This window comes from Somniosus microcephalus, chromosome 4, assembly GCF_052327205.1.
Source record: "Somniosus microcephalus isolate GS21.2 chromosome 4, FLI_Smic_1.0, whole genome shotgun sequence".
Taxonomy (NCBI): Eukaryota; Metazoa; Chordata; class Chondrichthyes; order Squaliformes; family Somniosidae; genus Somniosus; species Somniosus microcephalus.
In genome coordinates, this window is record NC_140990.1 from 188554811 (window position 1) to 188580350 (window position 25540).

Sequence of the window (25540 nt, forward strand, 5' to 3'; positions counted from 1 at the left end):
CAACCTCACCTCAAATGTTCTCTGCAGTCAAATAGCCTGCTGATACTCATCATCATCATGGCTAATATATGAAGAGTCAAATATATGAAGAATAGAAGATAAAACACCGAAGAACTCCCAACAAGTGTGCGTGCCTCTCGAGAGGAGGGGACAAAACTGGATCTTTCTTAGAAATTGGACAATTGTATTGAGGTGCTGACAAACATTAACTGTCACAACAATAAGACGACTTGGGAATCAATTCATATTTCAGACATCACAAGCCTTTTATGAAGGAAATTCTCCTAGGGCGCCATCACACTGCACGTTGCACACAGCAAACTGACAGTGAATTACTCAAGTTTGCTGTGGGTTTGGAGAGCTGATTTATGCTGCCTCTTCCAAACCTGTTCTCACTTCCTCTTTCAAAAGCCGATTTTCAAGTCCTGTGACATTTGTTCATCATTGTTCACAATGTAAGAAAGGAGGATTTGGAACCCAAATTGACCACCACACTTTGCAGTTCTGAATGCAATTGGGAATCCGATCTCATATCTGGCTCAGTGTTTACATTCCAAGTTTAACATCGCAGTGAAGCAGAAAGCATGCCGCTACCATGTTAACGTTAGTGTGTAAATGCATGCTTATTCCGAATACTCAGTGCTAACAAAACCAAATTGTCATTTTTGCCCATACATGTATATGAAACTTACCAGCAAAGGTAGCTGTTCAGAAAAATAATTTTGACCATATTTTTTTTTAAAGTTAACACCAGCATTTTCGTGAATTTTGCAGGGTTTAAAAAAATGTTTAAGTAACTTTTTATATCCCAATCCAGTGATATTGGGATTGCACAACACTGCATTTTTTGGCTGGGATGGAGTGCCAGATATCTCTTGAAATTTTCTCAGCTGGAGAGCTGGGAATAAGTCACTAGCAAGAAGACAGAAGATGGGGCAGAAACCAGCATTCAAGGGGATTTGGACAAAGACAAAGGCGTAATGCCCAACAATCATAATGTACTAAATGGGTAAAAGTCCCAATTGCAAATAGCACACACTATTTGCCCTGGGTTAAAAGTGGAATCCTTCCTGCCCTCCTAATAACCCAAGTGAAAAAATACAAGTATTAAAAATATTTTAAATTTCTCATTTAAAAAGGAGACCCACTATTTTGCATTTCCTTCCCTCTGGTAGCTAGAATAAGCAACATCCATCCTCATTTAATATAAAACTTTCGACTTCCCTGCGAGTCTATTTGGAGCCCCACAACCCCAAATTAAACAAACTTCCAGCGGAGAATACAGAACACCATCAAGTAGTGTATGTTTTTCTGGGACTGCACAGCTCCAGATCAGCTTCCAGGGTAGTCCAATCTTGCAACCTCCATTAAAATGAATGGAGCTACTCTTGAACACCTGGGAGGGTCCTCCTCATTAGTGGCATCACCAGAGCAGTTCAGGAGGGAAGGAAACACAAAATAGTGGGCATCTATTGGACAGCAAACTTATTTTTAAGTAAGCAACTTTTTTTTTTAAATGAATGCATTTTTCACAATGATGCTCGGGGCTAATTTGAACAGAAAATACAAACCATAGGCTATCCCTCCACTTTAATATCTAACACACACCATCCTAATCAGCTCAATTTTACATTTCAAAGAGTAGTAGTAGTCTACATTACAACAGTGACAACATTTCAAAAGTGCTTCATTGGTTATTAAGCGTTTTGAAACGTCCTGAGGTCATGAAAGGCACTATATCATAGAATAATACAGCACAGAAAGAGGCCATTCAACCCAGCATGCCTGTGCCTGCTCTTTGGTAGAGCTATCCAATTAATCCCACTACCCTGCTCTGTACCCATAGCCCTGTATTTTTTCCCCTTCCAATTATCTATCCAATTCTCTTTTGAATCTGCTTCACCACCCTTTCAGGCAGTGCATTCCAGAGGATAATAACTTGCTGTGTAAAAAAAAGTTTCCTCATGTTGCCTCTAGTAACATATATATATTCTACCAATCCAGCAAAGTTCCACCAACAGCAATTAGATAAATGACTAAATAATCTGTTTTTATGATAGTTGAAGGATAAAAGGACATTGGAGATCATAAATCATGTTTGCTGATGCATAGCCGAGTTATATATGGTTTAAGGTATACCCATTTTCAAAGTATCAGTGCACACAAATTTATAATTTGCTAATTTCCTTGAATTTTGTTCACCTTTTTGGCATTTGGTACAATTGGCACACAATATACATGCTATGCAAGTATAACAGCTTAGAGACCACATAGGGACAACAGGTTAATATTCATTGAATTGCCTCTTGGATAGAATCTATCCTTAAAACAGAAAACATTTTCATCCATTTTGTGAAAACTATAACTGTTTTGTGACACGAGAAACAAACTGCATATTCTAACGAAAATCACACACTGAACATCATTACCACCTCACATCACTTTTAATTGTTTATATATATATATAAATCAGTGTCTCAGCCAAAATTGATGGGTATTCTGTGCATCAGGGCCATTAAGTTTAATATACAGTTAACAGTCTGAAAAAGAGAGAATGCCCATTTCCAGCCAATAGACCAGGTAGCTGAGGGCAGGAAAAGTTAAAGGACTTTGCATTATTCTTCAATTCATATGCAGAGGTCTTCATGAATTTTAATTTGAAATTTATTATCCTTGAACAAAAGTGTAAACTTAATTCAAATGAACTATCTATTTTTGGTGCTAGTACAGCATGAACTAATTCTGAGACCGACTTCAAATATTCCAGTGTTTTAAGGCAGGCTGACTATTAGAAAGCGGTTTAAAAATGACATGGATCTCTACTGGAACACTAAAATACCATAAAAGTAACTAGATTGTCAATATATATTAAGATAGTCTTTAGCACAATCTATCTAGTATACTACAACTCTAAAGCAGCTTTTATGTTGGCCTTTAGCCACTTACAGTGGGATATGTGCAACTGTTAGCAAAAGGCAGATAAAACTTGCTGGATCTGTTTTAGACTGGCCACAAAGAATCCCTGTTTCTTTTGAACTGGGGATTCCCAACTGTCACCAGTTTCCCTAGATTCAATAAATGCGCTGTTTCACAGCAGCTGCATCATCACCAGTCACGTATGTGGCTGTTCTGTCTCAGCATCATAGCATCACTATTTTATACACGTGCACCAGCCAAATGTCACAGCCAGTTTGAGCTTGTTATTCCGTGCGTGCGCAAAGTGTGGGAGTGTGACACAGTTAGCTTGCTCTCCTAAGAGAGCTGCACCATAAAACCAGCTCAAGATGAACTCAGAGAGCAGTGAGAAGATTGTTACTGATCACTCAATAAATATATCATTTTTATAGAATCTGTGAGGCTTTGTGAATAGATTGGAGTAGATTTATTTCTATATTACATGTTTAGTTGCAAACTAACTGAAAACACTTTTCCCATCATGTTTTAGAGCTTTACCAGAATGAACACAAATATATCACTTGAGTCAATGCATTAACTTGAGATGGATATATGCCATATTGAGGTAGGAACATTATTAAGATTCAAGAATAAACAAATACCATTTGTACATGTGTCATATTTAATGTGATTCTGACCTTATGGCCAGGATTCTGTATTTTCATTTTCTTTTTACAGAAGATAGTGCAAACTTAATATTGTTCCCAAAGATGCTACAATCAAAAATTCTTTCATTTTCCTTCCAAATGTAGCACCATAAGGTCAGAAGTGGGAATGTTCGCTGAGGACTGCACAGTGGTCAGTTCCATTCGCAACTACGTAGATAATGAAACAGTCCATGCCTGCAACATTCAGGCTTGGGCTGATAAGTGGCAGGTAACATTCGCGCCACACAATGACCATCTCCAATGAGAGAGTCCAGCCACCTCCCCTTGACATTCAACAGCATTACCATCGCCAAATTCCCACTATCAACATCCTGGGGGGGGGGGGGGGGGGTTGCCACTGACCAGAAACTTAACTGGACCAGCCACATATATACTGCGGTTACCAGAACAGGCTGGGTATTCTGTGGCGAGTGACTCACCTCCTGACTCCCCAAAGCCTTTCCACCATCTACAAGGCACGAGCCAGGATTGTGATGGGAATACTCTCCACTTGCCTGGATGAGTGCTCTAACAACACTCAAGATCAACACCATCCAGGACAAAGCAGCCTGCTTGATTGGCACCCCATCCACCACTTTAAACATTCACTCCCTCCACCACCGGCGTACTGTGGCTGCAGTGTGCACAATCTAAAAGATGCACTGCAGCAACTCGCCATGGCTTCTTCAACAGCACCTCCCAAACCCATGACCTCTACCACCTAGAAGGACAAGGGCAGCAGGCGCATGGGAACACCACCACCTCCAAGTTCCCCTCCAAGTCACACACCATCCTGATTGGAAATATATCTCTGTTCCTTCATCGTCACTGGGTAAAAATCCTGGAACTCCCTCCCCAACAGCACTGTGGGAGTACCTTCACCACATGGACTGCAGCGATTCAAGGCGGCGGCTCACCACCACCTTCTCAAGGGCAATTAGGGATGGGCAATAAATGTTGGCCTTGCCAGCGACACCCACATCCCATTAATGAATTTTTAAAAAGGTAAAATACAAGAATGCAACTAATTTGCATATAACAAGTTGCATCAAGTTTCACCAAGGTGCTTTGCAAACTTGTAAAAATGTAAATTAATAGCAATCTTTCACTACTGAATTACAAACTCCAGACTCAAAAATGCACATTAATCTAGGGTCATCAGTTTCAAAGAAAACAGGTACAGAACTTGGTAATTGGCCTAAATTTGGTTTCCTGTAAGCTAACAATAGCAGACATACAATTGATTCAATACAACTTCAAACATCTTGTGTAACAACAATAAAAGGGGCTTAAAAACTGCAAGTGGTTCAAGCAATTCATTAGATAGTTCAAGAAAATGCAAAATGGTTTTAATATTGTATAATGCACACATCTGGGAAATTAAAACAAATGAACCTCTGACGATTTTAATAAATTACACACCAGATTTCCAGTCAAAAACCCCAGCACAACTAGGCAGGCTGGGCTATACAGTTAACCAATAAGCAGCTGGAATTAAAAATAATGACAAATTGATACCACCAGATATTCTAGTGTTGGGTTTGGAGATCACGCAATGACAAAAATAAACCCGTGTTCTGAATCATACCTAAAGAGACATAATTTGTGACAGAGTGCCAGTATGGATGCAAAGGGCTCGATTTTTATACAGGAGGCTGGTTGAGGGCAGGCCCGCTGCTCAGCGGCTTTCGGACCCACTCCCGGATGCCGCTGGCCCGCAGTTCCGATTTTTGCTCGATTGGCCTCGTTACGGCCGACATGCGGGTTCCTCCAGGCAATTGCTTGGAGCATGTCAATTTCTCGCATCTGATGATGCGTTTCTGGAGTAAAAATTTAAAGGGGCCATGTCCCCTTTGCAAGAAATGTAACTGGAATGGCTTGGTGCTGTATTATATAGAAAGGGGAGTTGGCAGTGGCTGGTGTGAACACAAATAATGGATTGAAATTACTGGTGGGAGTTAGAGGGTGTCAGGAGGTCCTTTCCCTGGAAATGGAAGGAGGAGACCTCCTCAGCAAACCAAGGCAGCTTGGCTGCAAATTGCTGAGGAGGTGAGTTTGAGATCTGTTTGCAGACGCACATGAGTTCAGTGTTGAAAAAGGTTTAATGATCTGCTGAGATCACCTAAAGTGTGGCCTCTGTATTCTGGGAAATGGAAGTTCAAGAGTGAGGGCTCAGAGCGAATGCCATGTAGAATGTTGGTGGGTGACACGGAACGCTTTAGTAGACAGATGATGTCTGGGGTTTTTGAGGGTGTCGGACTTATATTCATCTCCATGTGCCAGCCACCTGTGGTTAAAGCGTAAGCTTACGCGAATCTGGCATGGATGAGTGCATCTCTTGCCTGACGGCCAGCAATGTGTTCGCCTGCTGCTGGATTGGCCACATCCGGCCCCGGAAAGCGTCGCTCCCCGTCCTCTTCCTTCGAGGAGGCTGTGTGCTGAGCCACTTGTCCATGCAGCAGCACTAAGCCGCGCTGCTGTGCGATGTTGTGCAAGGCACAGCAGACCACGACGATTCTGGACACCCTGGCTGGTGCATACGGCAAGGCTCCTCCAGATCTGGCTAGGCATTGGAAGCGCATTTTGAGCAAGCCAATGGTTTGCTCAATTATGTTTCTGGTGGAAAGGTGGCTCAAACTGTACGGCTCCTCAGCATTGTTTGATGGTCTCATCGGTGTCATAAGCCACTTTTTCAGGGGATAGCCCTCGTCGCCAAGAAGTCATCCCAAAAGATGGTTTGACGGATGGAAGAGCTGAGGCACAGTAGACTGGCGCAGGATGAAGGAGTCATGGCAACTGCCAGGGCACTTTGCGCAAACATGCATGATGATCTTCCTGTGGTTACACACCAGCTGGACATTCAGGGAGCGGAATCCCTTGCGGTTGACAAATACAGCTGGATTGTGATAGGGGGCCCTAATGTGTGCAGTCAGTGACGCCCTGCACCATGGGCAAGCCTGCCATATTGGCAAAGCCAACAGCACACACCGTCTCACTTGGGCCATCTGTGGAGAAGTGGATATAATTGTGGGCCTTTGCAAAGAGGGCATCGGTGACCTGCGTGATGCAGGTGTGTGCGACCGACTGGAAGATGTCATTTATGTCTGCAGCTGATCCCTGGAAGGAACCCGAAGCAAGGAAGTCGAGTGCGATGGTGACTTAGACAGCCACTGATAAAGAGTGTCCACACACTCCTCGAGGCTCCAGGTGTTGGTGCAGCATTGTGCAGATGTCTGCGACTACGTCTCTCGAAAGACTCAGCCTCTTTTGGCACTGCTGCTCAGTTATGCTGAGAAAGCTGATCCTCTGCCTGTAAACCGTGTTGGGGGTATCTCCTGTGGCGAGGTGCAGCCCTGCGCTGCGGCCCTCTGCCCTGTGCATCATCAGGTGGGTGAGGAGGAGGATGGTGCTCCTGGTGCTGGTGCGGCGCTGCCGCGGCTGTTTTTCCTCCAAATCTGACAACCAGGATGAGAGGATATAAATGTTTCCCATCCCGTACCTATAGATTTCACTTGAGGCAAGAGGCTTGCAAGCGCACACTAGAAGTGGCCTGAAATTATTCCTATCAGGTCACACTGCAGATGGCTGTCAGTTTGAACAGTCATAAGGTCAGTAGATTTGCAAAATCTTATCCCAATCCTCCAACAAGGTTGTTGCATTTGAATGTCAGCCATGTTACAGGGGCGCTTTTAAAGTGCTGCAACAATAACTACAAATCATGTCCTCCAGCAACTCGTCTCCTTGCAGCTGGCCTGTTTCTGACAAGACGGGAAATAGGAGCCAGAGGCACGAAAATGGGAAACCACTGTAAAAATAGGATTAGCAAGGCAGTTAACAGGCTCTTAACTGCCTTAATTACCTGTCCCACCGGTTCCAGTCAGGTCAGTTTGAACAGACACTCACGAAAATCGGGTGGGGGCAGGATGGGTGTCTGAAACCATTTTTTCCCCAATTTTCGCTGCCTCCTCAGGGCTATTAAAATTGAGCCCGGAGAGTCAGAATCAGTCCAAGAAACATGTACCACCCTTACACCCACAACCACCAGAATTCTTGACATCTTAGTGTATGGTCGCACACTGGTTACGCTACTGGACTATTAATCCAGAGGCTTGAACTAATAATCCAGAGAATGAGAGTTCAAATCCCATCATGGCAGTTTGAGAATTTAAATTCAGTAGTAAATAAATAAACCTGGAATAAAGAGCTGGCATTAGTAAGTGTCCATGAAGTTGTCAAATTATCGTAAAACCCAGCTGGTTCACCAATGTCTTTTAGGGAAGGAAATCTGCCATCCTTACCCATCCTGAAGGATACAACTGCCAGACTGGGCTTGTTTTGAGAACCAACACGAGGGAGTAACCAACTTGACCTCGCCCTTACTAATCTATCTGCCGCACAAGCGTCAGTCAATGGCGGTATTGGTAGGAGTGACCACCACAGTCCTTGTGGACACCAAGTCCCATTTTCACACTGAGAACACCTTCCATCACCAGGCCAAGAACAGATCTAGCAGCTAAAAACTGGGCATTCCTGTGACATTGTGGGCCAACAGCAGCAGAATTGTATTCTACCACAATTGGTAACCTCATGTCTTGGCATATGCCTTACTCTCCCATCAACATCAAACCAGATGAGGAGTGTAGAAGAGCATGCTGGAAGCAGCACCAGGTGTACCTGAAAATTAGCTACCAACCTGGTGAAGTTGCAACACAGGACTACATGCATGCTAAACAGCAGAAGCAGCATGCTAGAGACAGAGCTAAGTGATCCCACAACCAATGGATCAGGTCAAAGCTCTGTAGTCCAGCCACATCCAGTCGTGAATGGTGGTGGACAGTTAAGCAACTAACGGGAGGAGGAGGAGGCTCCATGAACATCCTCATCTTCAATGATGGCAGAGCCCAGCACAAGTGCAAAAGACGAGGCTGAAGCTTTCGAAACTATCTTCGGCCAGGAGTGGATGATCCGTCTCGGCCTCCTCCTGAGGTCCCCACCATCACAGATGCCAGTCTTCAGCCAATTCACTTCACTTCACGTGAAATGGCTGAGTGCACTGGACACAAGTAGTCTAGGGCCCCAACAACATCCCAGATGTAGTGCTGAAAAACTGTATGCCAGATCTACAAGACTGGCATCTACCAAACAATATGGAAAATTGCTCAGTCAAACTGAAGTCAACTGAGATCAGGGAAAAAGTCTCCATGGCTACAACAAGAACTTGCACTTATATAGCACCTTTAATTAATGTAGTAAAACGTCCCAAGGCGCTTCACAGGAGCGTTATCAAACAAAATTTGACACCGATCCACACAAGGTGATATTAGGGCAGATGAGGTAGGTTTTGAGGAACGTCTTAAAGGAGGAAAGTGAGGTAGAGAGGCGGAGAGATTCAGGGAGGGAATTCCAGAGCTTAGGGTCTAAGCAGCTGAAGGCAGTGCCGCCAATGGTGGAGCGATTAAAATCGGAGATGTGCAAGAGGCCAGAATTGGAAAAGCGCATATATCTGAGGGGTTGTGGGGCTGGAGGAGATTACAGAGATAGGGAGGGATTTTAAAGCAAGTATGAGAATTTTAAAATCAAGGCATTGCTCCACTGGGAGCCACCGTAGGCCAGTGAGCACAGGTGTGAGGGGTGAATGGGACTTGGTGCGAGTTAGGACACAGGTGGAGTTTTGCTATCATGGCTGATCTGTGACCTAACTTCAGCCAGGAGTGCGTTGGAATAGTCAAATCTAGAGGTAACAAAGCATGAATGAGGGTTTAAGTAGCAGATGAGCAGAGGCGGGGCAAAGTCACAGAGGCGGAAGTAGGAGGTCTTGGTGAGGGTGCAGATGTGTGGTCGGAAGCTCATCTCAGGGTGAAATACAACACCAAGGTTGTGAACAGTCTGGTTCAGCCTCAGACAGTTGCCGAGAGAGATGGGGCCAGTGGCTAGGGAATGGAGTTTTTGGCAAGGACAGAAGACAATGGCTTTGGTCTTCCCAATATTTAATTGGGAGGAAATTTCTGCTCATCTAATACTGGACGACAGACAAGCAGTCTGACAATTTAGAGATACTGATTTGGTCGAGAGAGGTGGTGGTGAGATAGTCGGGTGTCATCAGCATACACGTGGAACCAGACTGTGTTTTCGGATGTCGTCGAGGGGCAGCATGTAGATAAGAAATGGGAGGGGGACTCCAGAGGTAAGTGACGGAGTGGCAAGAGAAGCCATTGCAGGTGATTCCCTGGCTGGAGTCATACCTGGCACAAAGGAAGATGGTTGTGGTTGTTGGAAGCCAATCTCATCCCCAGGATATCGCTGCAAGAGTTCCTCAGGGCAGCGTCCTAAGTCCAACTATCTTCAGCTACTTCATAAGTGACTTTTCCTCCATCATTAAGAACATAAGAACAAGAGTAGGCCATTTAGCCCCTCGAGCCTGTTTCACCATTCAATGAGATCATGGCTGATCTGTGGCCTAACTCCATATAAGGTCAGAAGTGGGGCTGTTTGCTGATGATTGCAGTGTTCAGCACCATTTGCAATTCCTCAGATTAAAAAAAAGCAGTCCATGCCCATGGGCAGCAAGACCTGGACAACATCCAGGCTTGGGCTGATAAATGGTAAGTAACATTTGTGCCACATAAGTGCCAGGCAATTAACAATTGTATTGTTTGAACAGAGGAGGAAAGTGCTGCTTGGTTCTGTTTCTTTGACATTCTCCATGTGCTATGTTAAGTTAATGGGGAGAATCTGCAGTTGGAGTATTCTGTGCAATTTTGGGCACCCCATTATAGCAGGATTAAAAAGCAATGGAAAATGTGCAGTGTAGATTCACTAGGATGTTGCCAGGCTTGAGATGCTACAATTAGAAAGAGAATCACTCTTTTTCCCCAAATTATCTTGGAGAAATTCAAATCCTGCTCTATTTGTAAATTGCAGACCCTGTACTATTACACACCTATAACCCTCTGCCTTTATTATGCTGAGTATACATAGTGTACATCCAGCAAAGGGGGAGCTATCTACAGGTTGTTGTGCAGGTCTTTGGTGAGAAGATTGCACTTGCTACCTGGTTAAATGTTCTAAATTCTGATTACGCATATAGATTTTTGATCTAAAGGATCCTCTCCTAGATCACCTTTTACAATTACGAGACTTCTTTCTAACCAACCAGGTTGCAAGCAATTTTTGGGTCTCTACAGCACTTCAAAGATTAAATTTCCCAGCATTCAGCCTCCCTTAAAATTGTTCTATAAACCACAGGGTGAGACTGATCACAGGTCTTGCTCTCCAATACCCTGCAAATTGTTCTCTGGTGCCCAAACAATCTTTCTGCTCAGAGCTCAAAATACAGTCACCAGAGCTGGACCTCAGACCACCTTCAATAATGGTCACTTCATTCAGTGCTTACCAATCGCCTGACTTAACTGTGAAGTTATCCAGAATTATTCCTCTCTCTCAGATTACTTAAGTTTGATTTCAGGGACAAGGATTGCCAAGATGCATACCAAACAAGGTATCATTGATAAAATTTGATGATTTGCCTCCTGTGGAGCCTTTCTGTTCTGCCCCCTCAATCATACAAAAACTCTGGCAATAATTCTGTTTGTACTTCCCCATCCAGTACGCCTGAGATGATGTAACTTGCACTACCAATCCAATAGCTTTACTTAAGTGGTTCAATCAAATTAGATAGTCAATTAAGAGATTGAGTACCAGTTTTCAGTCGCCTGATTGTTATGTAGACTCAAATCTTATATATGGGACTATCCACTAAGGTAAGCAAAACGTTAATAATCACAAAAAAGCTTTACTGGATGAAACTTGTATATAAAATGGTGGAAATATTGGCTGTAAGTCCTTTGTTTATGGATAGGTCCCTTGGAAGATGTCTAGTTGTCTCCAGAAGCATGTAATAATCCAAAAGAGATGGCTGCAGTGCTGATGTGTGACTTGAATCTGGTTTTACACAAACTCATATACCTGCTGTTTAAGTCATTGCACATGATCTAAATCTCCTCGCTTGGAAATCTGCTTTGTCGGTGGCCCTGGGTCTGCAAATATGCAAACTATAAAGCTTTGTGGTGGACCAACTCTACCTGACATAAAAATTGGAGGTGGGGTAGGAGGAGAGCAGGACATAAAGCGAGGACATTAGATTCTTTGGATACCATTGGGTGAATGCTGCAATATTGCCCAAATCCTTTGGAGGTGGAATGACATTTTCCTTACACTGAGTGGGCTTTAGTTTGTTATTTTATCAATTGGTGAGAAGAAACCTTGAATTGAGAAAACTTTTTCTCCTATTTTAGAGCTGTTTGTTTTGCCTAAGAAAAAAATATTGGCATTAAAAGATTTGTATGAATGCCACGTGGAACAATTGTCATAATTGTGTATTTAAACCTGTCCCCCAAAGAATAGCTTATGTTTGACATCCATCTTTAATACAAGTATTAGAAATTATAGGAAAGGATGCCTTCCTGTTATAGATTCAAACTTGGTGTTCTCGGTGTGAAGAGGTCGTGTGACCAATGCAGAATCCTGTACCATGCATCAAATCTTCTCAATAATTTTAATAAACCTTTTATAGTGCAGGAAACTTTGGTTTATCCGGAGGTTATATGTCCGGAATACTCGATCTAACAGCAAAAATCAGGAGCCGTTTTCTATAAGTTTTTTTCGTTCTCGTTGCTTTTTTCCCCCCAGTCAGGCACTGCAACATCTGTAGCTATAGCAACAGCTTCAGCTAGAGACGCTTGCAGCTGCAGCCGACTGTTTAGAAGCTGTTGCTAAGCAACAGTGTTTGTTCTCAGATACGGAGATGAAAACCTCCGTATGCTTCAACATTAACTTTGTATGTCCGGCAGTTTTGATAGATCGGCAACAGCTCGGTCCCGTCGGTGCCGGATATCACAAAGTTTCCTGTAGCTTGTTTCCTAAATTTAGAATTATAGAATGTTAAAGTACAGGAACAGGCCTGTTGGTGAGGCACTTCTAAAATGCTCTTAAAATTTTTAATGGAAGATATGTGCCCATTGAAAAATATCGCTTCATAAATTATTAATCCAGTGGGATTTTTTTTTATTATTTTTTTTTTTTTACTTTTTTTACTTACTCCGGTATGATTTGCACAGGTTGTGTGATTGGGCAGATGCATGGCAGATGCAATATAACGTGGATAAATGCGAGGTTATCCACTTTGGTGTCAAAAACAGGAAGGCAGATTATTATCTGAATGGCAATAGATTGGGAGAAGGGGAAGTGCAACGAGACCTGGGTGTCCTTGTGCACCAGTCGCTGAAGGTAAGCATGCAGGTGCAGCAGGCAGTTAAGAAGGCAAATGGTATGTTGACCTTCGTAGCAAGAGGGTTCGAGTACAGGAACAAGGATGTCTCGCTGCAGTTGTACAGGGCCTTGGTGAGACCACATCTTGAGTGCTGTGTGCAGTTTTGGTCGCCTTATCTGAGGAAGGATGTTCTTGCCATGGAGGGAGTGCAGCGAAGATTCACCAGACTGATACCTGGGATGGCAGGAATGACGTATGAAGAGAGATTGGGTCGATTGGGCTTATACTCGCTGGAGTTTAGATGAGAGGGGATCTCATTGAAACTTATAAAATTCTAACAGGACTAGACAGACTAGATGCAGGAAGGATGTTCCCGATGGTCGGGGAGTCCAGAACCAGGGGTCACAGTCTAAAGATAAGGGGTAAGCCATTTAGGACAGAGATGAGGAGGAATTTCTTCACCCAGAGAGTGGTGAGCCTGTGGAATTCTCTACCACAGAAGGCAGTAGAAGCCAGTTCATTAAATATATTCAAGAAGGAGTTAGATATATTTCTTAAGGCTAAAAAAGGGATCAAGGGATATGGGGAGAAAGCAGGGACAGGGTACTGAATTTGGATGATCAGCCTACTCCTGCTCCTATCTTCTATGTTTCTATCTTCAACGAGAGAGAGCCTAACCACCTCCCCTTGACATCCTATGGCATAGAGCAGGTCAGATGCTGGGTATTCTTCAATGAGTGGCTCACCTCCTGACTACACAAAGGCCCAGAAATTCCGATCCCTATGAGTGTGTACTCACCCGTAGGGACATCAGAAATGCCGGTTTCAGGCATGCACTGGAAACCGGCATTTCCGATCGGTCAAGAAAGTTCTCGACAGATCCTCCGGCTGCCCTGGAACAGGGCCTCTGCGGGCGGATAGTTCTGCTTTTTGGAGACCCTCCGCCCGCAGAAATCACTTACAATTCTTGTGCCTGGCATAAGGCCTGCTTTTACCAGGATAAGAGTTGAAAAAAGTTTCTTTTAAATTTCCACTGATTTATCATATAAAAATACTTTTAAAAAGCTAAGTTTATTTTTAGCCCCGTTAAAAACTTTATTTTTTTCAAAAATTAACTATTTTAAACAAAAATTAAAATTATGTAATTTCAAGTCATTTTAAAAATGTGATTGTTTAAAAAATGTATTTGAAGTTTTACTATGTTTTGGGGGTGGTTTCCATTCATATATTTGACAGGTCTTCCTGTCAAATGTATGAAGGGAGGTGCCCTTCTCTGATTGGCTCCCTATGGCCCACGTGATCCCAGGGACGCTGCGAACTACCTGGGCCTCTGGGATACGTGGGCCCTGCACACCGGCAGTTTGGAGGCCCAGCAGTAGAACTCTGCGCCCCCCGGGAGCCCTCAGGTAAGGCCGCAAATTTTTCCAGATCGCAGCCCTCCGCCCGCGGGAGGCCTGCAATCGTAATATCTGGGCCAAAACCTCTCCACCACCTACAAGTCAGGAGTGTGATGGAATACTCTCTTTTGCCTGGATGTATGCAGCTGCAACAACACTCGAGAAGCTCTATACTATCCAAGACAAAGCAATGCAGTGCACCCATCCACCAGCTTAAGCAGCCGACCGTGGTTGCAGTGTGTACTGTTGACAGAATGCACTGCAGCTAGTCACCAAGGGTTTTTCAACAGCACATCCCAAATCCACCACCTAGGGGAACAAGGGCAGCAAGTGCATGGGAACATCATCACCTCCAAGTCACACACTATCCTGATTTGGACATGTATCACCGTTCCTTTATCATTTCTGGATCAAACTTCTAGAACTCCCTACCTAAGAGTACCTTCACCACACAGACTGCAGCAGTTCAAGCCAGCAGCTCACCACCACCTTCTCAAGGACACTAGGAAAGGGCAATAAATGTCGGCCGTGCCAGAAACGCCTATATCCCAAGAATGAATTAAAATAAAATAAACTGCATGACAAATTTGCTGATTCCAGCAGGGGTCAATATAATATAAAGTGCACGTGTAACTCACAAGGATAGGATTGGGCTGCTCCCCTGTCCATCAAAAATGTCAACAATCAATATCCCAACTTGCTGGGGGTTGCACTTTCCCCCCCTTCCCTCCCTTCCTGAAGGCTCGTGCTGGAGTACAGTTCTCTAGGCATTGGTAATCCATATTTAAGTTAGAAAACAAGTGTCGACTTTGGGGGAAGAGGGGGCATCACAGCCAAGCCCAAAACTACCTTCAACTAGTATTCACACTTGCGTATTTTCCTGCAGGGATCACCACAGAGCAATCAAGAGCGGACGCTTGGTTTATTTTTTCCTTCTTTGCCCTGGGACACAGAACAACTGTAGCACCCCAACCGCTACCCCTACTTAAGCAGAGACTGGGAATTCAGTAGGAAAAAGCACCTTGTAATAGAGCTATATATAACAGCATAGCCAAGCAGAAACTGGGCTATGCTGCACTGGTTAGCTCAGTTACCTGGTGCCTTTACCTACTAAATGCTGGAGAATGCAGTTACTTTTGCAAACATGACAGAAGTGATCCTCACTAAAATTTCAGTGCAGACATTCAGCAAACTAAAATGTTTTAAATAAAATATTGGTCCCTGGTTTCTAGCAAAAGCTGTTAGGCAATTGATATTACATCTCCTTTCAGGAGTAAAAAAAGCTCTATACGTGCCAACAACCCATTTCCAGAAAGCATCCAACCATATGAAAACCAAAGTAACATCAAAACAAAAACACACCAATTTCATTTAAACATAGGTTTGTACTTTGGAACGTATTCCCTCCAATTCTTGGAGTATCAACACTAACCAGAAGTTGCCTCAATTTCCCATGGCACACAACAGGACACAGACTGCATTCAGAGATGTTATCAGCATTGGTTAACCTCAGAGTGGTCTGGAATGGAGCCAGTGTTGAAGGCGAATTCAAGAATTTGACGAGCTGACCTTAAATCACTAGACTGCAGTATCTTGCAGCACATCATTTTTTTCTTGTCACACACGCAGGATTTACATCACAAGATTAGATATGAAATAATCACTGTCTTGGCACCTTACTCTTAGTGCATGGACTGCGAAAATCTTCAGCTACTCGCAAAGACTTATCACCATTTTGGAAAAAAAAATTCCCTCTCCCATGCCTACACTTACTCTCCTACTTTGTATACAAACTTACAGGGGCTACTTCTGACCTGGGGAATCACCCTTTTCCTTCCCAAAGGAATATTTCTGTGTACGATAAATGAGTTGTTCTCACAATTTATGAAAATAAAACTGATGACCAGGTGCACTGGATTGAGGAAAATTACTCTAACTACTCCTTTCAAGGATTTCTTTACAAGAAGCAGGGTGAGTTTTTGCTTATGGTTTCCACAACACATTAATCAAAGCTGTTTTCATTTCTTGTTCTGCTCAATTATTTTTAGAATTGCTGGAGGCAAAGTAAAACAGCATTTACCAATGAAACACTGCCTTGCAAAACTACTAGCCTCAAGATTGACAGACATTTCAGTAATGCATCCAAAAATTGTAATGGCCCAATCTTTCATGCGTGGCTGAATATCTGAAATGGCATTTCTGTACTAAATGTTAGGATAGTCAACATGAAAAAATAAAATAAGGTATTATGATACAATATAAACCAACTATTACTACATTCCAAGTGCATCAGCAATGAAGACCAAAACTAAACATAGAAGTTAACTATTAATTAAACCGCCACAAGCCAATTACAGTATACAAATAATTGAGTAAAATTCAGTTTCTGGGACACCTCGAATCAGGAGCTCCTATCTGGCCCAACATGCAAATCTTATGTCCACGTCAGAGTCATCAAACTTACTCTACTCCCAGTTCCCTGCTCCCTCCTCATAACCCTTCAATATTTTTCTTATGTTTACCATAAATGTGTGATTGAGTTGACTTCAATAGCATTGATGTATTTCATATTCTAATACACTTTGTGTGGGGGAAAAAAATCATTCCAACCTCCCCCTTTAAGCTCCTAGTGCTAATCCTAAATTTAAGCACCCTGCCTCCTAATTCACCAACCAATGAAACAACCTTTCATTACTTAACTACCAAAACACTGCTATTAGATCCTCCCTTAGCCTTCTCTACTCCAGTGAACCATAGGATCCTGATCAATGTTAGTTCAATTATGGCTTTTCTCTCAGAAATTTACAGCACAGAAGGGAGCCATTCGGCCCATTGTGTCTGCGCCCGCCGAAAAAGAGCTATCCAGCCTAATCCCACTTTCCAGCTCTTGGTCTGTAGCGATGTAGGTTACGGCACTTCAAATGTATATCCAATTACTTTTTAAATGCAATGAGGGTTTCTGCCTCTACCACCCTTTCAGACAGGGAGTTCCAGATCCCCACCACCCTCTGGGTGAAAGTTCTCCTCAACTCCTCTCTAATCCTTCTACCAATTACTTTAAATCTATGCCCCCTGGTCAGAAAACATATTTGAAAGTTCTTTATCTGAATGCACGCAGCATTCGTAACAAAATTGACGAGTTGACAGTGCAAATAACTACACATGGGTATGATCTGGTGGCCATTATGGAAACATGGCTGCAAGATAATCATGACTGGGAACTAAACATACAAGGGTATTTGACAATTAGGAAGGACAGACAGGAAGGAAAGGGAGGTGGGGTTGCTATATTAATCAAGGATGGAATCACTGCAATAGTCAGAAATGATATTGGGTCAAAGGATCAGGATAGTGAAACAGTTTGGGTGGAGATAAGGAATAATAAGGGGAAAAAGTCACTAGTGGGCGTAGTCTATAGGCCTCCTAACAGTTGCAACTCTGTTGGTCGGAGTATAAATCAGGAAATAGTTGGGGCTTGTAAATAAGGGAACAGCTATAATCATGGGGGATTTTAACTTTCATATTGACTGGACTAATCAAATTGGGCATGGCAGCATTGAGGAAGAGTTCATAGAGTGTATTAGGGACAGGTTCCTTGAGCAGTATGTAACTGAACCAACCAGGGGGCAGGCAATCTTAGATCTGGTCCTGTGTAATGAGACAGGATTAATTAAAAATGTCCTAGTAAAGGATCCCCTTGGAATGAGTGACCATAATATGGTTGAATTCCAAATTCAGTTTGCAGGTGAGAGAGTTGGATCTCAAACCAGCGTACTAACATTAAATAAAGGAGACTATGAAGGTATGAAAGTAGAATTGACTAATCTGTTTTCCCAGTCCACTTTAAAGTGTAAGACGGTACAAGAGCAGTGGTCTACATTCAAGGAGATATTTCACATCTTTCAAGGTAAATATATTCCACTGAGGAAAAAGGGGAGTAAAAGAAAAGACAGCCATCCGTGGCTTAGTAAAGTAATAAAGGATAGTATTAGACTGAAAACAAGGGCATATAAATTAGCCAAATCTAGTGGGAGGATAGATGATTGGGAAGCATTTAAAAGCCAGCAAACAATAACTAAAAGATTAATTAAGAAAGGGAAGATAGATTATGAAAGTAAACTAGCAAAAAATATAAAAATAGATAGCAAGAGTTTCTACAGCTACATAAAAAGAAAAAGGGTGGCTAAAGTGAACGTTGGTCCCTTAGAGGATGGGACCGGGAAACTAGTGGTGGGGAACATGGAGATGGCAAAGACACTGAACAAATATTTTGTATCAGTCTTTACAGTAGAGGACACTAAAAATATCCCAACACTGGACAAACAGGGGGCAATGGGGGGGGGGGGGGGGCGGGAGGAGCTAAACACGATTAAAATCACTAAAGAGATGGTACTCAGTAAAATAATGGGACTTAAGGCAGATAAATCCCCTGGACCTGATGGCCTACATCCTAGGGTCTTGAGAGAAGTGGCAGTAGGGATTGTGGATGCATTGGTGATCATTTTCCAGAACTCCCTGGACTCAGGAAAGGTCCCAGCAGATTGGAAAACTGCTAATGTAACACCCTTATTTAAGAAGGGCAGTAGACAAAAAGCTGGAAACTATTGACCAGTTAGCCTAACATCTGTGGTTGGCAAAATGTTGGGAGTCCATTATTAAGGATACAGTAACAGAGCATTTGGATAAACATAATTTAATAGGACAGTCAGCATGATTTTACGAAGGGGAAGTCATGTTTGACAAATTTGCTCGAATTCTTTGAGGATGTAACATACAGGGTGGATAAAGGGGAACCAGTGGATGTAGTGTATTTGGACTTCCAAAAGGCATTTGACAAGGTTCCACACAAGAGATTACTGATCAAGATAAAAAAATCACAGGATTGGGGGCAATATACTCGCATGGGTGGAAGATTGGCTATCTAACAGAAAACAAAGAGTTGGGATAAATGGTTCGTTCTCGGGCTGGCAATCAGTAACTAGTGGTGTTCCACAGGGGTCAGTGCTGGGACCCCAACTCTTTACAATCTATATTAATGATTTGGAGGAAGGGACCGAGTGCAACATATCCAAGTTTGCCGACGATACAAAGATGGGAGGGAAAGCAGTGAGTGAGGACATAAAAAAACCTGCAAAAGGACATAGACAGGCTAAGTGAGTGGGCAGAGATTTGGCAGATGCAATATAATGCTGGAAAGTGTGAGGTTATGCACTTTGGCAGAAAAAAGTCAAAGAGCAAGTTATTATCTGAATGGAGAGAAACTGCAAAGTGCTACAGTACAAAGGGATCTGGGGGTCCTGGTGCATGAAACACAAAAAGTTAGTATGCAGGTGCAGCAGGTGATCAGGAAGGCCAATGGAATCTTGGCTTTTATTGCAAGGGGGATGGAGTATAAAAACAGGGAAGTCTTGCTGCAGTTATACAGGGTATTGGTGAGGCCACACCTGGAATACTGCGTGCAGTTTTGGTTTCCATATTTAAGAAAAGATATACTTGCTCTCGAGGCGGTTCAGAGAAGGCTCACTCGGTTGATTCCGGAGATGAGGGGGTTGACGTATGAGGAAAGGTTGAGTAGGTTGGGACTCTACTCATTGGAGTTCAGAAGAATGAGAGGCGATCTTATCGAAACATATAAGATTGTGAGGGGGCTTGATCGGGTGGATGCGGTGAGCAGGTTTCCACTGATGGGTGAGATTAGAACTTGGGGGCATAAACTTAGAATAAGGGGCTGCCCTTTCAAATCTGAGATGAGGAGAAACTTCTTCACTCAGAGGGTAGTAAATCTATGGAATTTGCTACCCCAGAGAGCTGTGGAAGCTGCAACATTAAATAAATTTAAAATGGAGATAGACATTTTCCTAGCAAATAAGGGAATTAGGGGTTACGGGGAGAGGGCAGGGAAGTGGACGTGAGTCTAGGTTCAGATCAGCCATGATCCTATTGAATGGCGGAGCAGGCCCGAGGGGCCGTATGGCCTACTCCTGCTCCTATTTCTTATGTTCTTATGTTCTTATTGACCTCTCCAAGGGAAATAGGTCCTTCCTACCCACTCTATCTAGGCCCCTCATAATTTTATACACCTCAATTAAATCTCCCTGCAGCCTCCTCTGTTCCAAAGAAAACAAACCCAGCTGATCCAATCTTTCCTCATAGCTAAAATTCTCCAGTCCTGGCAACATCCTCGTAAATATCCTCTGTACCCTCTCTACTGCAATCAAATCTTTCCTGTAATATGGTGACCAGAACTGTACACAACACTCTAACTGTGGCCTAACTTATGTTTTATACAGTTCAAGCATAACCTCCCTGCTCTTATATTGCATGCCTCAGCTAATGCCTATTTCCTAGTATTCTATACCACACTATATTACATTATTCACTTCAAAGGTTAACAAAAGCTAACTCTTACATACTAAAACAATGAAGCGCAATGGTAATTCCGTACCATTTATACATTTTGCATCAATACAGAAATAAAAAAGGAAAATTTCAACACAAATTTTTCAAGCAGCACAAACTCTCCATGAAATTAATTTTGCATAGAATCTCTAATAAAATGTAGCCTAAACCAGGTTTGAAGAAGAAATTAGGGTATCATTCAGACTTTTAAGTCTTCACTCAGATTCAAAGATTTATTGTATGGCAAAAAATAACAGAATTTTTACACAATATATAGAATCATAGAATGGTTACAGCACAGGAGGCGGCTATTCAGCCCGTTGAGCCTGTGCCGGCTCTCTGCAAGAGCACTTCAGCTAGTCCCACTCCCCCACCCTTTCCCCGTAGCAACGCAATTTTTTTTTCCCCATCAGATACTTATCCAATTCCCTTTTGAAAGCCACGATTGAATCTGCCTCCACCAATCTTTCAGGCAGTGCATTTCAGATCATAACCAGTCGCAGCATAAAAAGTTATAACTCAGCCTTTGGTTCTTCTGCCAATCACCTTAAATCTGTGTCGTCTGGTTCTCGACCCTTCCTCCAATGGGAATAGTTTCTCTCTATTTACTCTGTCTAGACCCCTCGTAATTTTGAATACCTCTATCAAATGTCCTCTCAATCTTCTCTGCTCTATGGAGGACAACCCCAGCTTCTATCTACTCGAAGTTAAAGAGAAAGGACAAGGCAATAGTGTAGGGTAGCGATAGGGTGATGATAACCAGTGTGAGACAGGAAGGGACAGAGCGTACAAGCATAAGAGTACACCAGTAAAAGGGTCAGAGTAGGGAAAAATGGTAAAAGGACAAAATTAAAGGCTCTTTATCTGAATACACGCAGCATTCGTAATAAGATAGATGAATTGATGGCACAAATAGAAATAAATGGGTATGATCTGATAGCCATTACAGAGACGTGGCTGCAAGCTGATCAGGGCTGGGAACTGAATATTCAGGGGTATTTGACATTTTGGACGGATAGGCAGAAAGGTAAAAGGAGGTGGGGTAGCTCTGTCAATAAAGGATGAGATCAGTACAGTAGTGAGAAATGATCTTGGCTCGGAAGATCAAGATGTAGAATCAGTTTGGGTGGAGAGAAGAAATAGTAAGGGAAAGAGGTCACTGGTGGGAGTGGTCTATAGGCCTCCTAACAGTAGCTACAATGTAGGGCAGAGTATAAGTCAAGAAATAATGGGAACTTGTAAGAAAGGTACTGCAATAATCGTGGGCAATTTTAATCTTCATATAGATTGGACAAATCAAATTGGCAAAGGTAGTCTTGAGGATGAGTTCATAGTGTATTCAGGACAGTTTCTTAGAATACGTTGTGGAACCAACCAGGGAACAGGCTATTTTAGATCTGGTAATGTGTAATGAGACAGGATTAATTAATGATCTCATAGTAAAGGATCCTCTAGGGAAGCAGTTTGAGGGTGAGAAACTTGGGTCGGAAACTAATGTCTTAACTTAAATAAAGGTAATTACAAAGGTATGAAGACAGCGTTGGCTAAAGTGGACTGGGAAAATAGATTAAAAGGTAAGATGGCAGATAAGCAGTGCCAGACTTTTAAGGAGATATTTCATAACTCTCAACAAAGATATATACCAGTGAGAAAGACTCTAAGAGAAGGATAAACCATCCGTGGCTAACTAAGGAAGTTAAGGAGGGTATCAAATTGAAAGAAAAGGCATACAATGTTGTGAAGATTAATGGTAGGTCAGAAGATTGGGAAATTTTTAGAAACTTGCAAAGGATGATGAAAAAAAATAGTAAAGAGGGAGAAAATAGATTATGAGTGTAAACTAGCAAGAAATATAAACAGGTATATAAAAAGGAAGAGAGTAGCTAAAGTAAACGTTGGTCCCTTAGAGGATGAGACTGGGGAATTAATAATGAGAAACAAGGAAATGTCAGACACTTTGAACAAATATTTTATATCTGTCTTCATGGTAGAAGAGACAAAAAGCATCCCAATAATAGTGGAAAATCAAGGGGCAAAAGGGAGGGAGGAACTTAAAACAATCTCCATCACTAGAGAAAAAGTACTAGGTAAACTAATGGGACTAAAGGCTGACAAGTGCCCAGGACCTGATGGCTTGCATCCTAGGGCCTTAAAAGAAGTGGCTGCAGAGATAGATAGTGGATGCACTGGTTGTAATCTTCCAAAATTCCCTAGATTCTGGAAAGGTTCCAGCGGATTGCAAAACTGCAAATGTAACACCCCTGTTCAAGAAAGGAGGGAGACAGAAAGCAGGAAACTATAGGCCAGTTAGCCTAATATCGGTCATTGGGAAAATGCTGGAATCCATTATTGAGGAAGTAGTAGCAGGACATTTAGAAAATCATAATATAATCAAGCAGAGTCAACATGGTTTTATGAAAGGAAAATCGGGTTTGACAAATTTATTAAAGTTCTTTGAGGATGTAACGAGCAGAGTGAATAAAGGGAAACCAGCAGATGTAGTGTAATTGGATTTGCAAAAGGCATTAGATAAGGTGCCACATAAAAGGTTACTGCACAAGTTAAGAGCTCATGGTGTTAGGGGTAATATATTAGCATGGATAGAGGATTGGCTAACTAACAGAAAACAGAGTCGGGATAAATGGGTCATTTTCAGGTTGGCAAACTGTAACTAGTGGGGTGCCACAGGGATCAGTGCTGGGGCCTCAACTATTTACGATCTATATTAATGACTTGGATGAAGGGACAGAGTGTAATGTAGCCAAATTTGCTGACGATACAAAGATAGGTAGGAGAGCAAGTTGTGAGGAGGACAAAGAGTCTGCAAAGGAATATGGATAGGTTAAGTGAGTGGGCAAAAATTTGGCAGATGGAGTTTACTGCGAGAAAATATGTGAGGTTATCTACTTTGGTAGGACGAATAGAAAAGCAAAATATTATTTAAATTGAGACTATGGAATGCTGCGGTACAAAGGGATCTGGGTGTCCTCGTACATGAAACACAGAAAGTTAGCATGCAGGTACAGCAAGTACAGGAAACTTTGTGGTATCCGGCACCGACGGGACCGGCGTGTTGCCGATCTATCAAAACTGCCGGACATACAAAGTTAATGTTGAAGCATACGGAGGTTTTCATCTCCGTATCTGACAACAAACACTGTTGCTTAGTAACAGCTTCTAAAGAGTCGGCTGCAGCTGCAAGCATCTCTAGCTGAAGCTGTTGCTATAGTTACAGACCTTGCAGCGCCTGACTGGGGAAAAAAAGAACGAGATCTAAAAAAACGTATAGAAAATGGCTCCTGATTTTTGCCGTTAGATCGAGTATTCCGGACATACAACCTCCGGATAAACCAAAGTTTCCTGTAATTAGGAAGGCAAATGCAAGGACTTTATTGCAAGGGGGAAGTAGGGAAGTCTTGCTGCAACTGTACAGGGCGTTGGTGAGACTACACCTAGAGTACTGCATACAGCTTTGGTCTCCTTATTTAAGGAGGGATATACTTGCCTTCGAAGCAGTTCAGAGAAGGTTCACTAGGTTGATTCCCGAGATGAAGGGGTTGTCTTATAAGGAAAGGTTGAGCAGGTTGGACCTATACTCATTGGCGTTTAGAAGAACAAGAGGTGATCTTATTGAAACATACAAGATTCTGAGGTGGCTTGACAGGGTAGATGCTGAGAGGATGTTTTCCCTCGTGGGGGAATCTAGAACTAGGGGGCATAGTTTCAGCATAAGGGGTCGCCCATTAAAGACAGAGATGAGGAGGAATTTCTTCTCAGAGGGTCATTAATTTTTGGAATTCTCTACCCCAGAGAGCTGTGGCGGCTGAGTCATTGAATATATTCAAGGCTGAGAGAGGCAGATTTTTGAACTACAGGGGAGTCAAGGGTTATGGGGAACAGGCAGAAAAGTGGAGCTGAGGCCAAGATCAGATCAGCCATGATCTTATTGAATGGCAGAACAGGCTCGAGGGGCCTAGTGGCCTACTTCTGTTCCTATTTATGTTCTCCAGTCTATCCACTTAACTGAAGCCCCTCATCACTGGAACTATTCTTGTAAATCTTTTCTGCACCCTCTGAGGCCTTCAGATCCTTCCTAAAGTGCGGTGCCCAGAATTGGACACAATACTCCAGTTGAGGCCGAACCAGTGTTTTATAAAGGTTCATCATAACGTCCTTGCTTTTGTACTCTATGCCTCTATTTGTGAAGCCCAGGATCCCGTATGCTTTTTTAACCACTTTCTCAACTGCCCAGCCACCTTCAACGATTTGTGCATATATACCACCAGGTCTCTGTTCCTACACCCCTTTTAGAATTGTATCCTTTAGTTTATATTGCCTCTCCACGTTCTTCCTACCAAAATGTTTCACTTTGCACTTTTCTGCGTTAAATTTCATCTGCCACGTATCCACCAGCCTGTCAATGTCCTCTTGAAGTCTATCACTATCCTCCTCACTGTTCACAATACTTCCAAGTTTTGTGTCATCTGCAAATTTTGAAATTGTGCCCTGTACACCCACGTCAAAGTCATTAATATACATCAAGAAAAGCAGTGGTCCTAGTACCGACCCCTGGAGAACACCACTGTATACCTTCCTCCAGTCCGAAAAACAACCGTTCATCACTACTCACTGTTTCCTGTCACTTAGTCAATTTCGTATCCATGCTGCCACTGTCCCTTTTATTGCATGGGCTTCAACTTTGCTGGCAAGCCTATTATGTGGCACTTTATCAAACGCCTTTTGGAAGTCCATGTACACCACATCAACCGCATTGCCCTCATCAACCCTCTCCATTACCTCATCAAAAAACGCAATCTAGTTAAACACGATTTGCCTTTGACAAATCTGTGCTGGTTTTCCTTAATTAATCCACA

At 42.7% G+C, this 25540-nt stretch overlaps 1 protein-coding gene across 12 annotated transcripts in view; it reads right to left on the bottom strand.

Annotated features, from left to right (window-relative positions):
* hdac4 (histone deacetylase 4) overlaps positions 1-25540 on the bottom strand; it is a 553521-nt gene that overhangs the window by 298045 nt on the left and 229936 nt on the right. The gene's annotated exons all lie outside the window — the stretch shown is intronic.